The 17,925-nt window shown below is 41.5% G+C and overlaps 1 pseudogene; it reads left to right on the forward strand.

Annotated features, from left to right (window-relative positions):
* The first annotated feature begins 9,283 nt into the window (after positions 1 to 9,283).
* LOC114208374 (protein phosphatase 1 regulatory subunit 14B pseudogene) lies at positions 9,284 to 11,679 on the forward strand (annotated as a pseudogene).
* The last annotated feature ends 6,246 nt before the right edge of the window (positions 11,680 to 17,925 follow it).

The following is a 17,925-nucleotide window of genomic DNA, read 5'->3' on the forward strand; positions in this document are numbered from 1 at the left end:
CTTCACTCTCCCATAAAGACCTCTGAAAACGGCCTGATTTGCTAGAAGGGACTTGTCCAAGAGCTTCATTTTGTACTTCTTCCTGCCTCTCACAGGTCTGATCTCGGTGCTGATGATATTGAGGCTGATACTTACCTGCCCCCAACTTACGTGGGATGTGAGGTGCCAGCCCCCTGGCAGGCCCAGGGTTAGCAATACCTCACCAGCGTGTCATGAGGCTAGGTTTGATGGATAAGGGTCCTTGAAATTATTCCAAGAGCCTGCATTCAAGTGCTAAGTTTTTGCTCATTTACAACATTGCACTCTTAAAAATATTGAGCAAAAAATAGAGACTTGTGAAAATGTCCTCCTTTCCAGTGACTCTGGGGGGAAAGCACGTCCCTGGGAGTTTACAGAGACACGAAACATTCCTCATTCTCACTTCAGCTTTTGACCAGAGGAATCCAGCTGCATCTCCTTTCATATCAATTATCTCTGTCCTCAGAGGAATCTGAGCTCATTTTCATTACTTTAATGGAAGTGGAGGGAGGATTGGCATGAAGCTAATAGTGGTGATCCGTGTTCGGAGAGGTCTGTGTTAGAGAACAAATTGTTTTTACTTACGTGGCCCACATGACAATTTAGGATGGATGGAAGATAATCAGGAAGGCTTGATGTTGGCAACTTCATTTAGTTTAGGTTCTGATTTACAAATAAAACCCTATGTTTAACGGTGAGGGAAGGGGAGGGGAGCAGTGAAGGCTCCTTTGTTTTTCCCTGCTGGTAATTCGATTTTGCCGGTTAGATTAGACCACACCCTTCCGGGGAGGCTACGGGGTAGAGGAGAAACACAGGAGCTTTCAAGTCCTTTATTCATTTCTTTTTTGGTCATCACTTTATGTTCTCTCTTCCTTCCTTTACTTCTTCTTTTCTTAACAATATTTTTAGCCTCCTAAAATGTGCTTGGCGTTGTTCGCTGCCGGGGACACAACACTAAATTGTACAATATTGTGTTCGTGGCCTGGGGGAGATTCGAATTCCATCTTTGTACTCCTGAGCGATCTTTTTTTAAATTTCATTTTATTATGTTAGTCACCATACATTACATCATTAGTTTTTGATAGTGTTCCATGATTCATTGTTTGCGAATAATCCTGAGCAAATCACTTAGTCTCTTTGAGCTTCCGTTTCATCTTTTGTAAAATGTGAGTAACGCCTTAGGAGTAGCAACAAATGGGAATGAAGTGAGATAATCTATACAACTTACCTCCACAGAGTGCCTGGTACAGAGTAGGAGCTTAAAGGATGGGAGCCCATCACAGATTCCCCTCGTTATAATCATAACCTGATATTTAGGTTCAACTTGCCACATTCTATGAGGCATTCTCTCAAGGTTTTGGCATCTGGATTTGGTTTCATTCTCCCTTCAAGGGTGTCATGAATGCCCCCTCCAGCAATTCATAGACCAGCAATTGCTCCGTCCCAGAGCTCCTGAGTTCTCAAAACCCGCTCCAGACTCCAGCTTCTGTCCTTCAACCTCTTTAAGTTTACATTCTCACTGAATGGGCTTTTCAGTCTCTTTGGTGTCTCTGGATCTCATCTTAGTTTCCCAAACTGTCAGCCGCACCCCTTCACCCTCTCCCTTCTCTCCACACCGGCTTCGTTTCCTTTCATATCCCTCCAGCACACAACAACCGGACATTCACTGCCACAGTCTCACCAAGACAATACTCTCTTGTCCATTCCCTTGGCCTGGGCAATCTAGAATTCTGGAGCAGCCTCATTACTTAGACTTTCTTCTCATGCCTTTGGTTTACGTGTTGCTGCTGGAGAAAAAGCACTCCACTGTGTCGATGCTCATGTCCTTCAGTTTATGTTTGCAGTCTCACTGTTTGTCCCCTCAACACTGCCCAGGGAGCCTTTTACAAATCGTTAGTAGAAGATTTAGTAGGTTTGATTTTCCCTTTCTCTTATGGCAACTCCTCTGGCAGTAAAAACCTTTACTTGTCTCCTTAAACTCCCATCTCAGTGTGGTCCTCCAGAAATCACCACCCCCTGACCACCGTTCAGAAGTCATCTGCACATCCTTTTTTGCTGTCCAGCTGTCCCAGAAGAAGATGTATTCTACTCTTTTAAAGACTCAGCCTGTGGGATGCCTGGGTGGCTCAGTTGGTTAAGCATCTGCCTTCGGCTCAGGTCATGATCCTAGGGTCTTGGGATCAAGTCCTGCATCAGGCTCCTTGCTCAGTGGGAGCCTGCTTCTCCCTCTCCCTCTGACTTTACCCCTGCTTGTGCTCTCTCTTTCTCTCACAAATAAATAAAATCCTAAAAAAAAAAAAATCATTAAAACTCGGCTGTATTCTCGATCCTTTCCCTTCCCAACTTCTCTTGAATCTGTCTGAACCACTCATTCTTTTCTCTGTCTCTCCCGCTTCACGGGCTCTTCCTCATTACCCTCCAAGCATATTCAAGCCAGCTGGTCTTAGGGAAGTTTCTCCTGCCCCACTCTCTCCTGTGGGCACCATCCTTTCTCTCTTCTACTTCCCTGCCAAATTTCTCCATAGTGTTGTTTGTCCTCATTACGTTTACTTTCTCATTTATCACTAAATCGGGCTTTTGTCTCCACCATTATACTCTTTTGGGGTCACCAGAGACCTCCTAAATAACAAAGCCAATGGTTTCTTCAAGTTCTTAGACTTGCTGGTTTCCCTTTGGCTTTTTACACCGTTGACTTCTTCCTTCTTGACATTTTCTCCTCCTTCGGTCAATCTGTTAATTTCTCTTAGTTCCCCACCCCCCCCCCCCAAAAAACCCTGAGGATTCTGTCTCAGTTTCCACTAATGTTTCCTCTTCTGCCCATTCTTTAACGATTGGTGATGTTCCCCAAGTTTCCATGCTTAGCCCTCTTCTCTTCATTCTCTATATTTTCTCTTTGGATGACCTCACCCACACCTGTGACTTCAACTCTGACATATAGGCTGTTGATTTTTAAGTCTATAACTTCATTTCCCAATCCCTCTCTTGAACCCTACTCCCTCTGGTCATAGCTGACTGGATAGGTTGCAGGCCCTTCAAATTCAGCAGGGTGCACTTGCCCCTCCATAATCTGACCACCAAATCCCTGCCTACTTTTCAGCTTTAATGTCGGGGCTTTCACAATTTCCATGGTGAAAGAAACTAAAACTTTGTGGATTTCTCTTTCTTTCCCCCCTCCTCTATTACAAGTAACTAGTGACAAGCAAAAATCACTAGTTAGTATTATAAGCGATTTCCTGCCCCGGGCCTTTTCAGAAATTCAGATGGCACCCAAACTGCTTAAATTATCAAGGTGAGAAAAGTCTTACTCTCCAGGCTCACCCTGAGTTAAAGAGATAAAACAAAGAAATAGCCCCGAGCAGAGAGAAACCTGGCACCTGGCCAGAATTCGCCTTTCGTGTTGTCATATATAACAGGAAAGAAACTATCCAGTGCTGTTTCCAATATTCTTGAAATAACAATTTTACGGATAAAGTCCTAAGCTGCTTACTAAAGATAGTAAATAAAAACAAAAAATGTTTTGTTTCTGTGGTTTTGTTTAAAATTAAAAAAACAAAACAAAACAAAAAAACCCAACGTTGGCTTCTCGGCCAGCAGGGGGAGCACTACTACTTTGCTCTGGGAAGATTTTCACCAAGGCAACAACTATCTTTAACAGAGACCACATCCTAGCAACAGGGAGGAAGAAAACAACAACGATAGGATCAATACATTTGCTCCCTCGTGGTTGAAATTGTTAAAAATAGCTTTTTTTCGCCTCTGTAATTGAATAGTGTTTGCTTAAGAAGATGTCATCTGCTGTGTTTTCATCCCGTCTTGCCTTTTGGTCACATTCCAATTAGAGAGAGAGGCGTTTGTTTAAACCAGGAGCCAGGGTTTAAAATGGGTCGCAGAAGCTAGTGTTACAGCACCTGGTCAGTATTTAGGCAGCGTCTATGTGACACAGAAACAAAGACACTGATTTGCTCATTTTATTGAAACTGGTCAATGCAGTGAAAGAAATCAGTCAAAACCAGGTTTCTGTCTAAAACGACCTTTTGTTTGAGTGAATGGATTCAAGAAGATGGCAATGAGGACATGGTGTCCTTCCCACACTCAGCTGGAGTGAAGCCCATCAGGCCAGGGTGGCAGCCCCGTGAGAAGGAAGAGTCAGGAGACCAGGTCTCATCTGGATTCTGCTCGTGACCACGGACAAAATAGTTCACCTAACTCTGTACCATGATTGCTGCTTTTAATAACACCACACACTTTTGTGAAGAGCAAATGATATAGTAGATTTGAAAACACCTCAAAAGATCAGGAAATAGCTATATAATAATTTACACAGAAGATCTAGTTTGACACATGTCCGTATGTATATAGGCTTAGATGCATACAGAGTGCCTATGTACCCCATGTGTGTGTAAGTACATGCACATATATATATATATATATACGTGTGTGTGTATATTTATGTGTATGTATAGCTCCGTGAGCTATATATAAAATCTGTGTGTGTGTGTGTGTATATATATATATATATATATATATATAAAATCTTTCTGTACCAATGCAATCTATACACACAGGAGGTAAACAGGTTAAGGACAATTCTTTCTGAAAGTATTACACTGTTTATAATAATTATTCCACCCACTCACTGAGAATAATAATAGCTTACGGGCAGAAATAATAAAGAATCCAGGACTCTTGATAATCGTTTACTTCCTAAAATTTTTTTTAAGACTTTTAAAAAATTTATTTATTTGTCCGAGAAAGAGAGAGAGAGAGAGAGCACAAGCAGGCGGAGCGTCAGGCAGAGGGAGAGGGAGAAGCAGGCTCCCCCGCTGAGCAGGGAGCCAGATGTGGGGCTCAATCCCAGGACCCTGGGATCATGACCTGAGCTGAAGGCAGCTGCTTAACCAACTGAGCCACCCAGGCGTCCCATACTTCCTAAAATTCTTTATTGGTGAGGAGAAGTTTGTATCTCCTATTTCCCATGTGTGTTTTATAAAGAAAGAATTAGAGGTGATGCTTTAACTAAAGCTTTTAAGACACGCCCATCCTTATCTAATAATATACCTGATTAAACACATTGTCAGTTCACTTTTCCTTCGTCTTATTTCTACCCCGAATAGAAGGATGGCATCAAAATTTTTTGTAAGCAGTTTGAGAGAAATAGAGGACAAAAATATACATGATTCTGAATAAAGAGAAATCTAGTTCATTATGATAAAAAGTGTGCATTTTATTCACTTAGTTTCTAAAATGGCTGGGGTTTTTTTTCAGTAAATCTTTCTCTTTTTCCAAATGACAACAAATAATTTAACATATAACATTAAGATTGTTATTTTTCTAAGTAGTGATTTTTAAAGAAACAAATGGGATGGCTTTCCTTTTTTTCCCTTAAAATTCAATTAGCCAACGTACAGTACATCATTAGGATAGCTTTCATTTTTACCAATATATTCTTCCATCATAGAATGCAATTTGATCTCTTCGATCTATGACTGGTCAACTCAGAGGTTAACCTAACCTGTGAGGTTTAGATTTACTCACTACTATGGCCACAGACCCATCTCTAATCCTAAATATTCATTCATCCTACCAATTATTATTGCTGTCCAGATATGAGACCAAAGAAATGTCATCTGAAGAAAGCAAAACCATTTGTATCAATAAGAGGACAATCAGCTCAAGTTCCTTACCCTACCTCTAAGTATTTTCAGTATCATCTTGGGACAGCTCATTCATTGTTAAATTTTATATTTATATAGTACTTAGGAAAGATTGTAGGTTGAAGAATTTTAGGTATTGTAGTTGAACCCTATAGGAAACCTGATATTATACCAGACACAAAGCTGAAGTGCAGTGAAAACTATCCAGGGCAGGGAACTAAATATGCAGTATTTGAATCCAACTCTTTTCATTTATCACCTTTCAGCACTTAGACATGTCACTTAACATTGTCCAGCCTCCATTTCTTTTTTTTTTTTTCAAGATTTTATTTTTATTTATTTGACAGAGAGAAAGCACAAACAGGGAGAACGGGGAGAAGCAGGCTCCCCACTGAGCAAGGAGCCTGATGTGGGGCTCGATCCCAGGACCCTGGGATCATGACCTGAGCCGAAGGCAGTTGCTTAACCAACTGAGCCACCCAGGCGCCCCTCCAGCTTCCCTTTCTTTATGGAATTGGGGAGAGAAATACCTATCTCCCAGTTTATTGTAAGGATTAAATAAGATAATATACGTAAACTACTTAGCATAGGGTTTGACACAAAACAAGTACTCAGTAACTACTAGCTGCCTTTATCCTTTTTGTCGTTATTACGAATCCTACTGAAGAGGTATTATAAGAATGAAATGAATATGGAATAAGGACCGTATTCTTTCTTGAGCTGAAAATACTTTGTATAGCATTAAGCATTACATTTATGGAATATGTTACTATCTTACTAGGAGGAAATGATGCTAAGAAAAGTTAAATGATTTCTTTTTTCATTAATTTAAAATTTGCTTGGCATGTTATTGTGTATTGAATACTCACAAAATACTGAGATGGGTATCAGAAAAGTCTTATAAGGGACTTTCTTTTCTGGGTCAGATGTAGTAGACCATGGCAGACCAACACTCCTCCTCATACAATTAGAATAACCTATTATAAGTGACAAAAATTGTACTTTAAAGGCATCAGGTTGCTATGAAATCACTGAGGATTACATGCACTAAAATTCCAGAGAGAGTAAGAATCCTTTCGGTAGTGAGAAGACACCGTCTGATAATTTTTTCCCTAGGGCGTGTGCTGTTTAGAGGGTTGGGTGAGGGGATTGCTCACACAGAGAACCTCTACTGGGGCAAAGAAAAACCAGTTAAGTTCTTAGCAGTTATAAAAGGATGATGTGACAATAGGGGTGATGTGACAAATAAGAGGGAGGAGACTCAAATGCATGACTGATTTCCCCCTTAACGTATTTGCTGAATTCTGGTACTACACAGGAGGCTACAGAGCTAGGGTAAAAGCTTCTAAAAGACAGACTTCACTCGAAATGCTTAGAAATCAAAGACCCTCTGGGGAGAACCTTGTTTCAAAATGCTTCTTGTCTCTCCTTAAGACATTTACCAGATATTGAAGTTGTGGGGGACAGGTAGGTAGGCTGAAGAGGTGGGCTGGAATTTCTGAAGGGCAGGGCTGGATCTCCTGCAATCTGTCAGGACCAAGAAGACCCTTAGGCTCAGAAATATAAACCCAGGAGAGCCATGCCCTAGGAACAAGGGGCAGGTCAGAGGTAGAGCAAATCTTAGTTAAATTGCAATTCAGACCCAACACATCTCAATTTCTCACATAACTGAAGGAACCAGTCCTCACCCTCTCTAACAGAGAAAAATGGGGAACCTTCCCTGGTAGAAGGTAACACTCGGACTCTCTGTGATATTTTTATGCTTAATGTTTGGCATATAATATAAAATTAATAGACATGTGATGAGCCAATAAAACATGGCTAATAGCCAAGGGACAAGGCAGATAATAGAACTAGGCCCACTGATGATCTAGATATTGAAAGAACTATAAAATAATTCAGAGCATAAAGTGGAAGACAACAAAGGAACCAACCATTCCAATACAGAATTACTTATGATTAGGCTATGATTTGCAAGGGAGTGTCCTCAGTCAAGAAAATTATCCTGTTTCTCTCTTATCCTTACAGAGGGTGGTGGTTAAGAGTAGGGGAAGAATGGTCTTTGGCTTGCACAACAGAACCAGGACCTCATGTCCTGGATAGTAAGTGAGAATAAAACCAGATTACCAAACGAAAAATTCCAAAGAGAAGCCAGGCAGTACAACACAGAAGTTCTGGGATCAAGACCTAAAGTTTGAAGATGAGGACTGAGGCCCTATCCTGACCCAATGTGTAAGTAAAATAGCACACAGTAGGCAGGCTGAGGAGATAGACAGGAGAGATATTGAGGAAGAAGAATCAAGAAGTGGTGTTTATTGGATGAGTGGAAGATGGAAAGGAAAGAATCTATGATGTCTCTAAAGTTGGGTGACTGGATGAGTGGTTCCCAAACAGGGAAAAACAGAGGAGGAGCAGGTCTGATGAGCAGAAAGGAATCTTGAATATGGGACCTTTTAAGTGCCCTTCCAATAGAGATGTTTCCCATGCTGTTTTATACACTCAGATGCACGTAAGCAAATACATAAGTGAGAACTTTGTCAGAAACATAGATGCGGGTGTCATCAAAGCAATAGTGGATGAGACTGCCCAGGGAGAATGTTTCAAGTGAAAAGAGATCCAGAGATAGAACCCTGAGAAATACTGACATTGAGGGGAAAAGGAAACTTGAAAGGAGACCCTGGTAGGACAGAGGTAGGAAGAAAATAAAGCAGAGCAGTATCACAGGGATCTGGAGGAAAGCACGGCTTAAGAAGCGGGCACAGTGAAATGTGCAAATGAAAGGCACAAAAGATACAATTAAAACTTTATTTTTTATTTATTTATTTGAGACAGAGAGAGCACAAGTGGGGAGGAGAGTCAGAGGGAGAGGGAGAAGCAGACTCCTTGCTGAGCAGACTGCCCGATGTGGGGCTTGATCCCATCCTGGGATCATGACCTGAGCTGAAGGCAGATGCCTAACCAACTGAGACACCCAGGCACCCCAAGATTAAAAGTTTAAATAGAGAGCACTGAACTTTAGCAAGAGAAGATTCCTTGGACAAGTGGCCACCGAGATTCAGACCATTCTTAAAAGTTTGATTATGAAGGAAAGGAAAAGGTCGATTCTGGGAGGGGGTGGGGTGCTGTAGGTGCAGGTGCTGTAGGCAGGTTTTCTGTTTGTTTTGTTTTCAAGACAGGAGAAACTTGAACATGCTTATATGCTGAAGAGAAAGAGAGCACGTGGCTGAAAACGTGGGAGGAGATAAATAATGGTATCAGGTCCTGGAAGAGGAAGGAAGTTACGGAATTTGATTTAAAAATAGGTATATATATGTGTGTGTGTATATACATTTATATATCAGTAAGACTGTATAAGATAAAAATCAATTCTCTCTGGATGGGATTTTTCATATAATAACATAGAATATACCTAATATTTTAAGTGGAGGTACTATTAATAGCCACAGAGTATAACCCAAACTTAAATGATGACTTTAACATTTTATCTTGAAAAGTGATTTTTCCAAAATGCTTTACTTTGCCTTCTTAAACAAAATGTTCTGAACCTAATTTGACCTTTGCTTGATGATTCACTTTGAACATCAGTCATTGTCCAATGCTATAATACCGCCATGCCCTCAGGAACATTTGAGGTCCTCGGGGCTGTTAGCCCAATACTAAATGGCTCCAGACAGCTGTGACTTTAGAGCGGTTCTCTCTTCCCACCCTGTCATTTGTCACTCCTCTGCCGTTGTCAGTGTATCCTGACTCCCTGCTTTTCGTGTGTTGCCTTCACTTTGTAGCCAAGAGCAGCTCCGGCCACCCCCAAAGTGCAGACACAGACCTGGGCCAACTTGTTCAGCCTCTCAGGTGCCTTCATGCAGAGCCCTGGCCCGAAGGAACTGGGCCTTCCTGCCTCGGGGTCCCCACCTGTTCTTCAGGTGGGAGCTGAGGAAGCTGCAAATCTGACTTCTTGGGTATAGAGACACAATTGGCAAGCCCTACAGCTTGGTTGAGCCTCCCTGTGGTCTCCAGGCACTCTTCTTTCTCCTGGAGGTGTATAGACCTGAGTCATCAGGAGGCTTTCATTAAACCCTCATCTGCATATGGTCCTGAGCTATAGGGCACTGCTGTAAATGAGTCATGAAACCTGACTAGTGTCTTACTTCTGTTTTTGTTTTCCTGTCAATGGGGCCAAATTATTTTGTCCCTGGTAAAAGTAGCTAGATTTTTACAGCTTCCTTTCCTGCTCTCTAGGAACTAACCCCAGACAGATTACCCCACAGTTAGAAGCTTTGTCTACCCCTGGTGGGAGGTATACGTCTTTCTTTGGCATACCTGCACACACGTGCACACAGAGGCAGAGGTGGGTGATAATTGGGTCTGCACACTGACATCCATAATAACTGCAGGATGGTTTCCCTCTACTTTCTCTGGCTCCTTCCTCGTTCCTGAGGTCTCCCATAGACAGAAGGAACTGGCACTGAGGAGTCCAGAATTATGAAGGAAACCACAATGTCACTCCAAAATATGCCATTTTGGCAGAGGATTATTTCGAGCTAAAGGCACTTGAAAAACAGCCAGCTCAAGAAGGGTGCTCTGACCTTCCCTTTTCTTCCTAAAAGCAGGAGATGAAACTCCCATGTGAAAGATGTCTTCTCTGTACCTGGAGGTAAAGAACATTCTTATCACCAGAATCGGGTAGTTGAAGCTGAGAGAATTCTGTACAAACAGACCTTGTTAAAATGACTCTTTTCTTTCCTTTAGCTCCCCCATATTTTTAGTAACTTTTCCACAGTTCTCTCTAATAACCAACCTTGTATAAAAGCATTTAGGTTTTGCCACCTTTTTGGGTCTTCATTTCCTTACAAAGGCTTCCCATGTCACATAAAACTTACATTAAATAAAACGTGTATGATTTTCTCCTGTTAATTAGTTTTATGTCAGTTTAATTCTTAGACCCAGCTGGAGACTCTAGGAAAGTAGAGGTAAAGTTTTCCTCGTCTTCCAATTACCTCTGGAAAATGATAGCTTTGCCTTGGGAGGAAGGGGTCAGATTTTTCTGCTGTCCTCTCCTTTAAAATGTCTAGTAAACCTCTAGATGCAGAGGCTTGTATAGTTGTCCATCAGGCACACACATACAGGTAGAAGCACATTTTCAGAGGCCCATGTGATGTGGTCAAGGCTGTTGTCAGCAAGCCCCAGTGGGTTTCTCAGCAGTTGGTTGCCATTAAATTATCTATGGCAAGTGTTGCCATCCAACATTTATATGGCGAGACCCTGCCTATTAAGTGTGCAATGATCACTGAGTTGCCAATAAGGAGATCCTGGAGGCTGTACAAGTGAAAATAGTTTTCTGTTTCTCTCTCCCTAAAGCAATTTTTCCCCTTGGGTGTTATGTAATAAGCTCTGTAGGAGCAGTTGGTTATGGTGGTAAAATCTACTTCCAAGTAGGAGAGTAAAAAATTTAAATCGATAAGAACCAGTTACATTTGATTAAAAAAAAAAATGGTACCACTTTGAGCGGTCCCGCGGGGGGCGCGGCGTTGGCGGCCCCAGCCCCCGGGCGGGGCAGTGGTGGCCCAGGGCCCCGCATCTACTTTCAGAGACCCCCTGGGGCTGCAGGCGAGGGCCCGGCGGCGCGGACGACGAGGGCCCAGTGAGGCGCCAAGGGAAGGTCACGGTCAGGACGACCTCAAGGAGCTACGGAAGCGCCTCAACCTAGAGGGGTGGATCCCGGAGCAGCTCACTCGCCTCTATGACTGCCAGGAAGAGGAGATCCCAGAGTTGGAGATTGATGTGGACGAACTCCTGGACATGGCGAGTGATGATACCCGGGCTGCCAGGGTCAAGGAGCTGCTGGTTGACTGTTACAAACCCATTGAGGCCTTCATCTCTGGCCTGCTGGACAAGATCCGGGGCATGCAGAAGCTGAGCACACCCCAGAAGAAGTAAGGGTCCTTGACCCAGGTGAACGGTGGCTTCCACAGGACAATCGCTGCCCCCCGACCTCGTAGCAACAGCAATACCCGGGGGACCCTGTGGCCAGACCTGGTGCCTGTGCCCCTGGCCCAGGGGCCTCTTCCCTGCCCCCTCAGTTTTCCATTTTGGGGTTTTTTTATTGTTATTAAACTGATGGGACTTAAAAAAATGATACCATTTTTTGTGTAAGCAAATATGTGTATATATAGATACGTAGAAAATCATTTGAAAAAATGTACTTAAGAGTATTAACAGTAGTTTTGTATGGTGATGACAGAAGTACTTTGAAAAGTATTCACTGGCTCTGTAAGGTATAATTTACATATACTCATTCAAGATACATACAAAATACACTTACTTTAAGCACACAACTTGAATTTTGACAATGTATACACATTTGTAATCGCCATCACAATCAAGACAAAACATGTGCATCTCCCCTCTGGAAGTTTCTTCATGCCTCTTCTGATCAATGCCGCATCCCCCAACCGCCAGCCCCAGGCAATCTCTGACCTGCTCTTCTGATCAATGCCATGGCCCCAACCGCCAGCCCCAGGCAATCTCTGACCTGCTCTTCTGCAGTACTCATACTTTCTTCCTTTTACTTATCTGTGTATTGTAATATTCTTCAATGAACACGTTTCTTTTTTTATAAGAAAAAAGTTTTAAAACTAAAAAAAATTTAAAACTACGATAAAAAATAGAAAAGCAACGCAAACAAATGTATCTATAAGATGAAGTAATTTCAAAATTAATTGATGTATTTCTCGCTGGGTGAATTTCCATTTCCTGCTTTGCTCCCTGACTTTAAAGGACCTCCCGCATCCCCTCCCACCTACCCACACTCCCCCAAATCAGCAGCTCACACCCCATCAGGAATCCATAGCCTCTAGGGGTTATGACAATCTTCTCATCCAAAATGGAAAACGGTGAGACGGCCCCCTTTTTTCAGAAGGTTGTACATATGTGACATTGAGAGCAATTTATTGTTTAGGATAATTCTTTAAATTACTCCTTTTCCTTCACTTCTGTTTGAAATACCTCCCAGTCGTAGAGTGATAATTAAACATAGTAGAAGCTTCACACAGTCCAAACATATTTAAAAAGATTGCCTTCCTTGGATGTCTCTCCTGCCAAACCACTGGAAACATTCTGAGACTACAGGAAATGAAGAAAAACAGTGGTGAATGAACTAGACAGGATCTTGGGATTAGGTATGGTGCAGACCTAGGAAGCTGGTGGCTTCCCTGCCTATGAATGTGATGAAGGAAATCCTCGACTAGATATCGGGTACACAGAGTGCTTCCATGGAAGCCAAAACAAATGATCAAATATTGATTGAACACCTGCCTACCTAATATTCAGATACAAAGTCTTCCTTTGTACCAAAGTACCATGTACACTTCACATGATGTAGCCTAGAAACCCTGATGAGAACATACAGTTTTATTTAGCTAACATGGCCCTAAGGGAGTAGGGAGGGATGCAATGTACATTGCCTGTTTACCTTGCATAAGAACGTCACATATGTTACTTTTCTTAATTTTCTCCAACTCACAGATGAGGAAATCGAGGCTTTGAGGGGTTAGGTAAATCACCTGAGGCTGCGTGGAAAGTGGCAGAACTGGAATTTAAATCTCCGAAGCCCTGCTCTCCTGAAGCGCCTCCTTCCTGTTTCCTCTGTAAATAATGGCGGCAGCACCCTTTAGTTGGCTTGTTAATGTTGCACTGAAAACATTTGTGAAGAATTTTCCCGGATGTTTGGAAGGTTGATGGCTTTACTTCCTCTTCTCTGAGAGCATTTCTTTCTTCCATTCATTTCTTCCTGATTCCTCAAGTGTGAGATAAAGTTAAAAAAAAAAAAAAGACTGGCTTTTATTTGTTTGTCTGTTTGTTACTGAGAAAACACTATCACCATGGAGAAAGGGAACAAGTCAAATGGGCATTCTGTGTTCCTTTACTCTATTTATGCTAACCCGTGAGACTGATTTTTTCATGGACTTGAGTAGTTGGTCGAATGCACTACAGACGGAGCCTTTGCTTTTCCCTCAACCTCTCAATTAGTGAGATGGATTAATATCATTAATATTTGTTGTTGTTCTGAGAGTTTAAAATGGAAAATGGGGAAATTCTGTATGTGCTAGGTACTGTTTTACATAGATTATCTTATTCCTCTCATTAACGTTCTTGTTCTCAGTTTTAGAAAGTGGCTTAGAGAGGTTAAATAATTTGTTCAAGGTCACACTGCTGGTAATTGCTCAAGATCGGCAGAGCCGGTTTTCACACCCAGGCTGTGTGATTCCAGAGCTGTTACACTGTGCCACGCTCCTCCCCAAATTCAACTGGGCTCTCAAGGGGTAGCGTACTGAATTCATTTAAATAATACTAATATAGTTAACATTTCCTTCAAAGAGCTTTGGAAAACATTGGGGAAAAAAACAAAAATCAAGCAATATTAGAAATAAATGAGTCAAGTGCAAAGAGAAGAAAGAGAGGCCAGTTGACAAGGAAGAGGCATGAAATGGGGTTAGGGCCCGCAGGGATCTTGATCTCTAACCATCGTTGCTTGAGGCAGGAAGTTGTGGTGATGCTTCAAAGGGGATTCAGCTGAGAGTGATGAGGCATTTTAATTGTTTGGCTGGCGTGTGGCTTCTGAAAGTCTTTCATAAAGAGAAGTGTCACAAAAGGCGGGAAGAATGGTATTAAAGGATGGGCTTTTAAAGTGATTATTTGGAAAGAAATACATTCGTTTGAATGTCTAAGCGCTGGCAAGATGGATAAAAATCATTTTAATCCCTTTATGGTGCTGTCTCAGATGGGTCTGGTCACATAAGGTTATAACTGGTCTGGATGGAGCATGATTCTAATAAGGTCACAGCATAGAGTCTTAGAGGCTGTCTGTTTGTAATAGAGGATATCTTTTCCACTTGACCATGATCAGCGAGCCACCTGCAGGATACTGGTGACAAAGGAATCTGCATGAGAGAGAATGTGCAAATCCATGACCATCCTTACACAAAGGCTTGTATTTATCTTGCCAGTATTCAGTGATGGGATTCTTTATGGTACATAAGCAAATATTTATTGAATACTTAGTATATGTTGGGTTCCCATTTGGAAGTAACTATAGTTATTATTAATTTAGAAGTGAAATCCTGACAGCTTTTTTTTTTTTCTTTTTGAAATGTCTCTCACATTCATCTTTTCCTGGTATCACTTGTTACTGTCTTAGGTCAGGACCTCTTATCTCCCATCAGGATTATTGTCAGAGCCACCTAAAATGGAATAGAATAGAAATAAATTGTTTTAGGGTGGAAGGGACATCATTTAGTCTAAATCAGTTTCAAGGCTCAGACCTTACCAGAGACTAACTTCCCTTAAATCATTGTCTTTATATGATGTTTATCTATCTTCTCAAGAATTCTCAGGTTTTTCCCTTTGAGTTCAACTCCTAGCCTGGCTGTAAGGTCCCACCTTGCATTGTGGCCCTACTGTACGTGTCCAGTCTCATTTTTTTCTCAAGTTCCTAAAGTACATCCTCTCCTTTAGTCAAGCCTAACTCCTTGTGGTTCTCTCCTCAGGTCTGCCTCTGAGACTTTGCTCATGCTATTCCTTTCTCCTAGAATATCTTTCTTTCCATTCCAACTGTCTAAATTTCACCTGTCCTTGAAGAGCCCTTGATGTCTACCTCTTCAATGAAATCTTCTTGACTGTTCCAGTCTTCATTAATTACCCTTCTCTGAACCAATAGTGAAATTATCATGCATCCCACAATTTAGTGCCTAATTATACAATTTCGGGATTGAAAATGACTTTAAGATCATCCAGTTCTACATCTCAATCTATGTGTGACTCCCCTCTACCACAGCCTTCCCAACGAGCTTTTGCTCTTCACTCAAACACATATCTGGCAGATCTTGCCATCTGTACATTCATTCATTCAACTCACATTTCCTGAGCACCCAGTATTCCAGGCAGGGAACAAGGGACTGGGGATTTGACAGTGAACAGGATGCAAAAATCTACTTTTCATCATGAAGATAATATCATATAGTGAGAGATACTAAAATGAAATAAATAAAAGGGTGTTGCCTTAGAGAGTGCCTTGAGATGCTAACTTAGGGTGACCAGAAGAGACTTTTTAGAAGAAATTACTTTAATGCTGACGGCCTTACTGATGAGAACAGGCTAGCCATGTATACCTTGGAGAGAAATGTTTTTCGGACAGCGGGAACAGCAAGTGCATGCCTTGGGAAGTGGGGGTGAGTTTGGAGAGTTGGAGGAGTAGGAAGAATGGCAGTAGGTGAAGTGTAGTGAGTGTGTGGGAGGAAGATGAGAGAGCGGCTGGAGAGTGAGCCCGGGTTACAGCCTGTAGAGCTCATAGGTCAGAGCAAGAGGTTTGGACAACACGGCTTGTATTTAAATTGAGTGCAATCTGTATTCCTCCTAACAGTGATTATCTAGGTCACCAACACAGGATAGCATATGTCTATTTCCTTATTCTTTCTAATATGTCCTGTTCATACATCTCAAGATTGCATTAGCTTTTTCTTTTTTCAGCCATTTGCACTGTCTAGTCATGTGGACTTTTTGCCTAAACCCCTGGATCATTTTCTATATCATTTGCTATTAAATTGTACTTCCCCTCAACCCACACTTCTGTGATGGCCATTGTGCAGGGTTTTTTTATTCAAGGGCAGAGTCTTACATTTATCATGAGTATATTTAGTATTACTTGATTTAACCCATTACACCAGTCTTTCAAGTTCCCTTGGGATGAGATTTCCTCGTCTGGTGGATCTGCTATTCCTCTTACCGGCTTGTCATATACCAATTCAATAAATGTGTTTTCTGAATACTCACTGAAGTCATCTAAAATGTTTATGGAACAGGGCTAAGGCCAGACTTAAGTATAAGATTTATAAGGGCAGAAGCTGTCTGTTTTGTTCATTGCTGTTCCTTTTGCTCACCATAGAGTCCAGTACAGAGTATGTTTGATGGATTAAATTGGAAAAAGTGCTTGGGTATGACCCCAAGAGCTTCCTTTCAAACTGACACAAACCCACTCTTTGAGTAATGCATGAATTTACTGGACTGTTCTCACATTCACCCAATGTTGTTGACTTGACCGTAAGGATATCAAGAGCGACATTTGTTTGTTGCTGCCCAAGGATACTATACCTCTTACAACCTCATGATCCACTGGTCTTATAACTCTTATCAAAAAGGGAAATGAGGTAGTCAGAGATGCCTGACTCATAGAGAACCTAGTTCATGCTTGAACCAGCAGATTGTCTAGTTGATTGTTTGGTAAGTGCTTAAAAATCTGGCCCTTTTAAGAGCCACGCAGAAACATCCTGGGGATTACATTTAAGAACACACCTACCATTCGATTTTCTAAATGAAAGTGACATTTGCCTCTCTTCTGTGTTTATTTAGTGATCTCTGGTCTTTCAGTAGTTTTCACTGTCATTTATTGAGCCTGGAAACATGAATTCATGGTGGGGTGCTGTGTGCTCTCTGAAGATTGCTTTGCAGAGGCCTTGATTTAGTTCTTCCTGATCATTTTTTTCTACCTTTTTAGTTTAAATACCATTTATCTTAACTGAAAAGATGGAAGTAAAAGAGACAAAAGTTGCTTTGGTTTTTTATGGTTTTTTTTTTTTGACATGCACAAACTCCTATTAATTCCAATGTAATCCTGATTGAATATAAGTATAAAATATTTTTTGTTAACCGGAGCATTTTTTGCAACAAGTTTCATATTACAGTTTCACATAATTCTGTACACAGATTGGTGCCATTCTTATATTCTTTGTTCAATGGGCTTTTTCTCACATGCTTTGCAAGTTATAGAAGAGCCTGTGAGAAAGCAGGCTGTGTATTTACATTGCTTTCTCCTTTTCTTCCTCATGGAGAAATTATATAGTCAGAATTTCTTTTTGATCTTAAACTCTTGAGCTGTATTCCCTTTAAGAATCTTCTGCCATGGAATCATATTGTTTTCTGTACCTCAATCTCAGACTTTCTAAACTTGAACTACATTCAACTTTTCTTTTTTTTTTTTTAAAGATTTATTTATTTATTTGAAAGAGAGAGAGAATGAGAGAGAGAGAGAGAGCACATGAGAGGGGGGAGAGTCAGAGGGAGAAGCAGACTCCCTGCTGAGCAGGGAGCCCGATGTGGGACTCGATCCCAGGACTCCAGGATCATGACCTGAGCCGAAGGCAGTCGCTTAACCAACTGAGCCACCCAGGCGCCCCCGGCAAGTTTTCTTTTTCTGATGATCATA

The sequence above is a fragment of the Eumetopias jubatus genome, unplaced genomic scaffold (genome assembly GCF_037043125.1).
Source record: "Eumetopias jubatus isolate StellerSeaLion01/CBP00866 unplaced genomic scaffold, mEumJub1_p1.0 scaffold_4, whole genome shotgun sequence".
Taxonomy (NCBI): domain Eukaryota; kingdom Metazoa; phylum Chordata; class Mammalia; order Carnivora; family Otariidae; genus Eumetopias; species Eumetopias jubatus.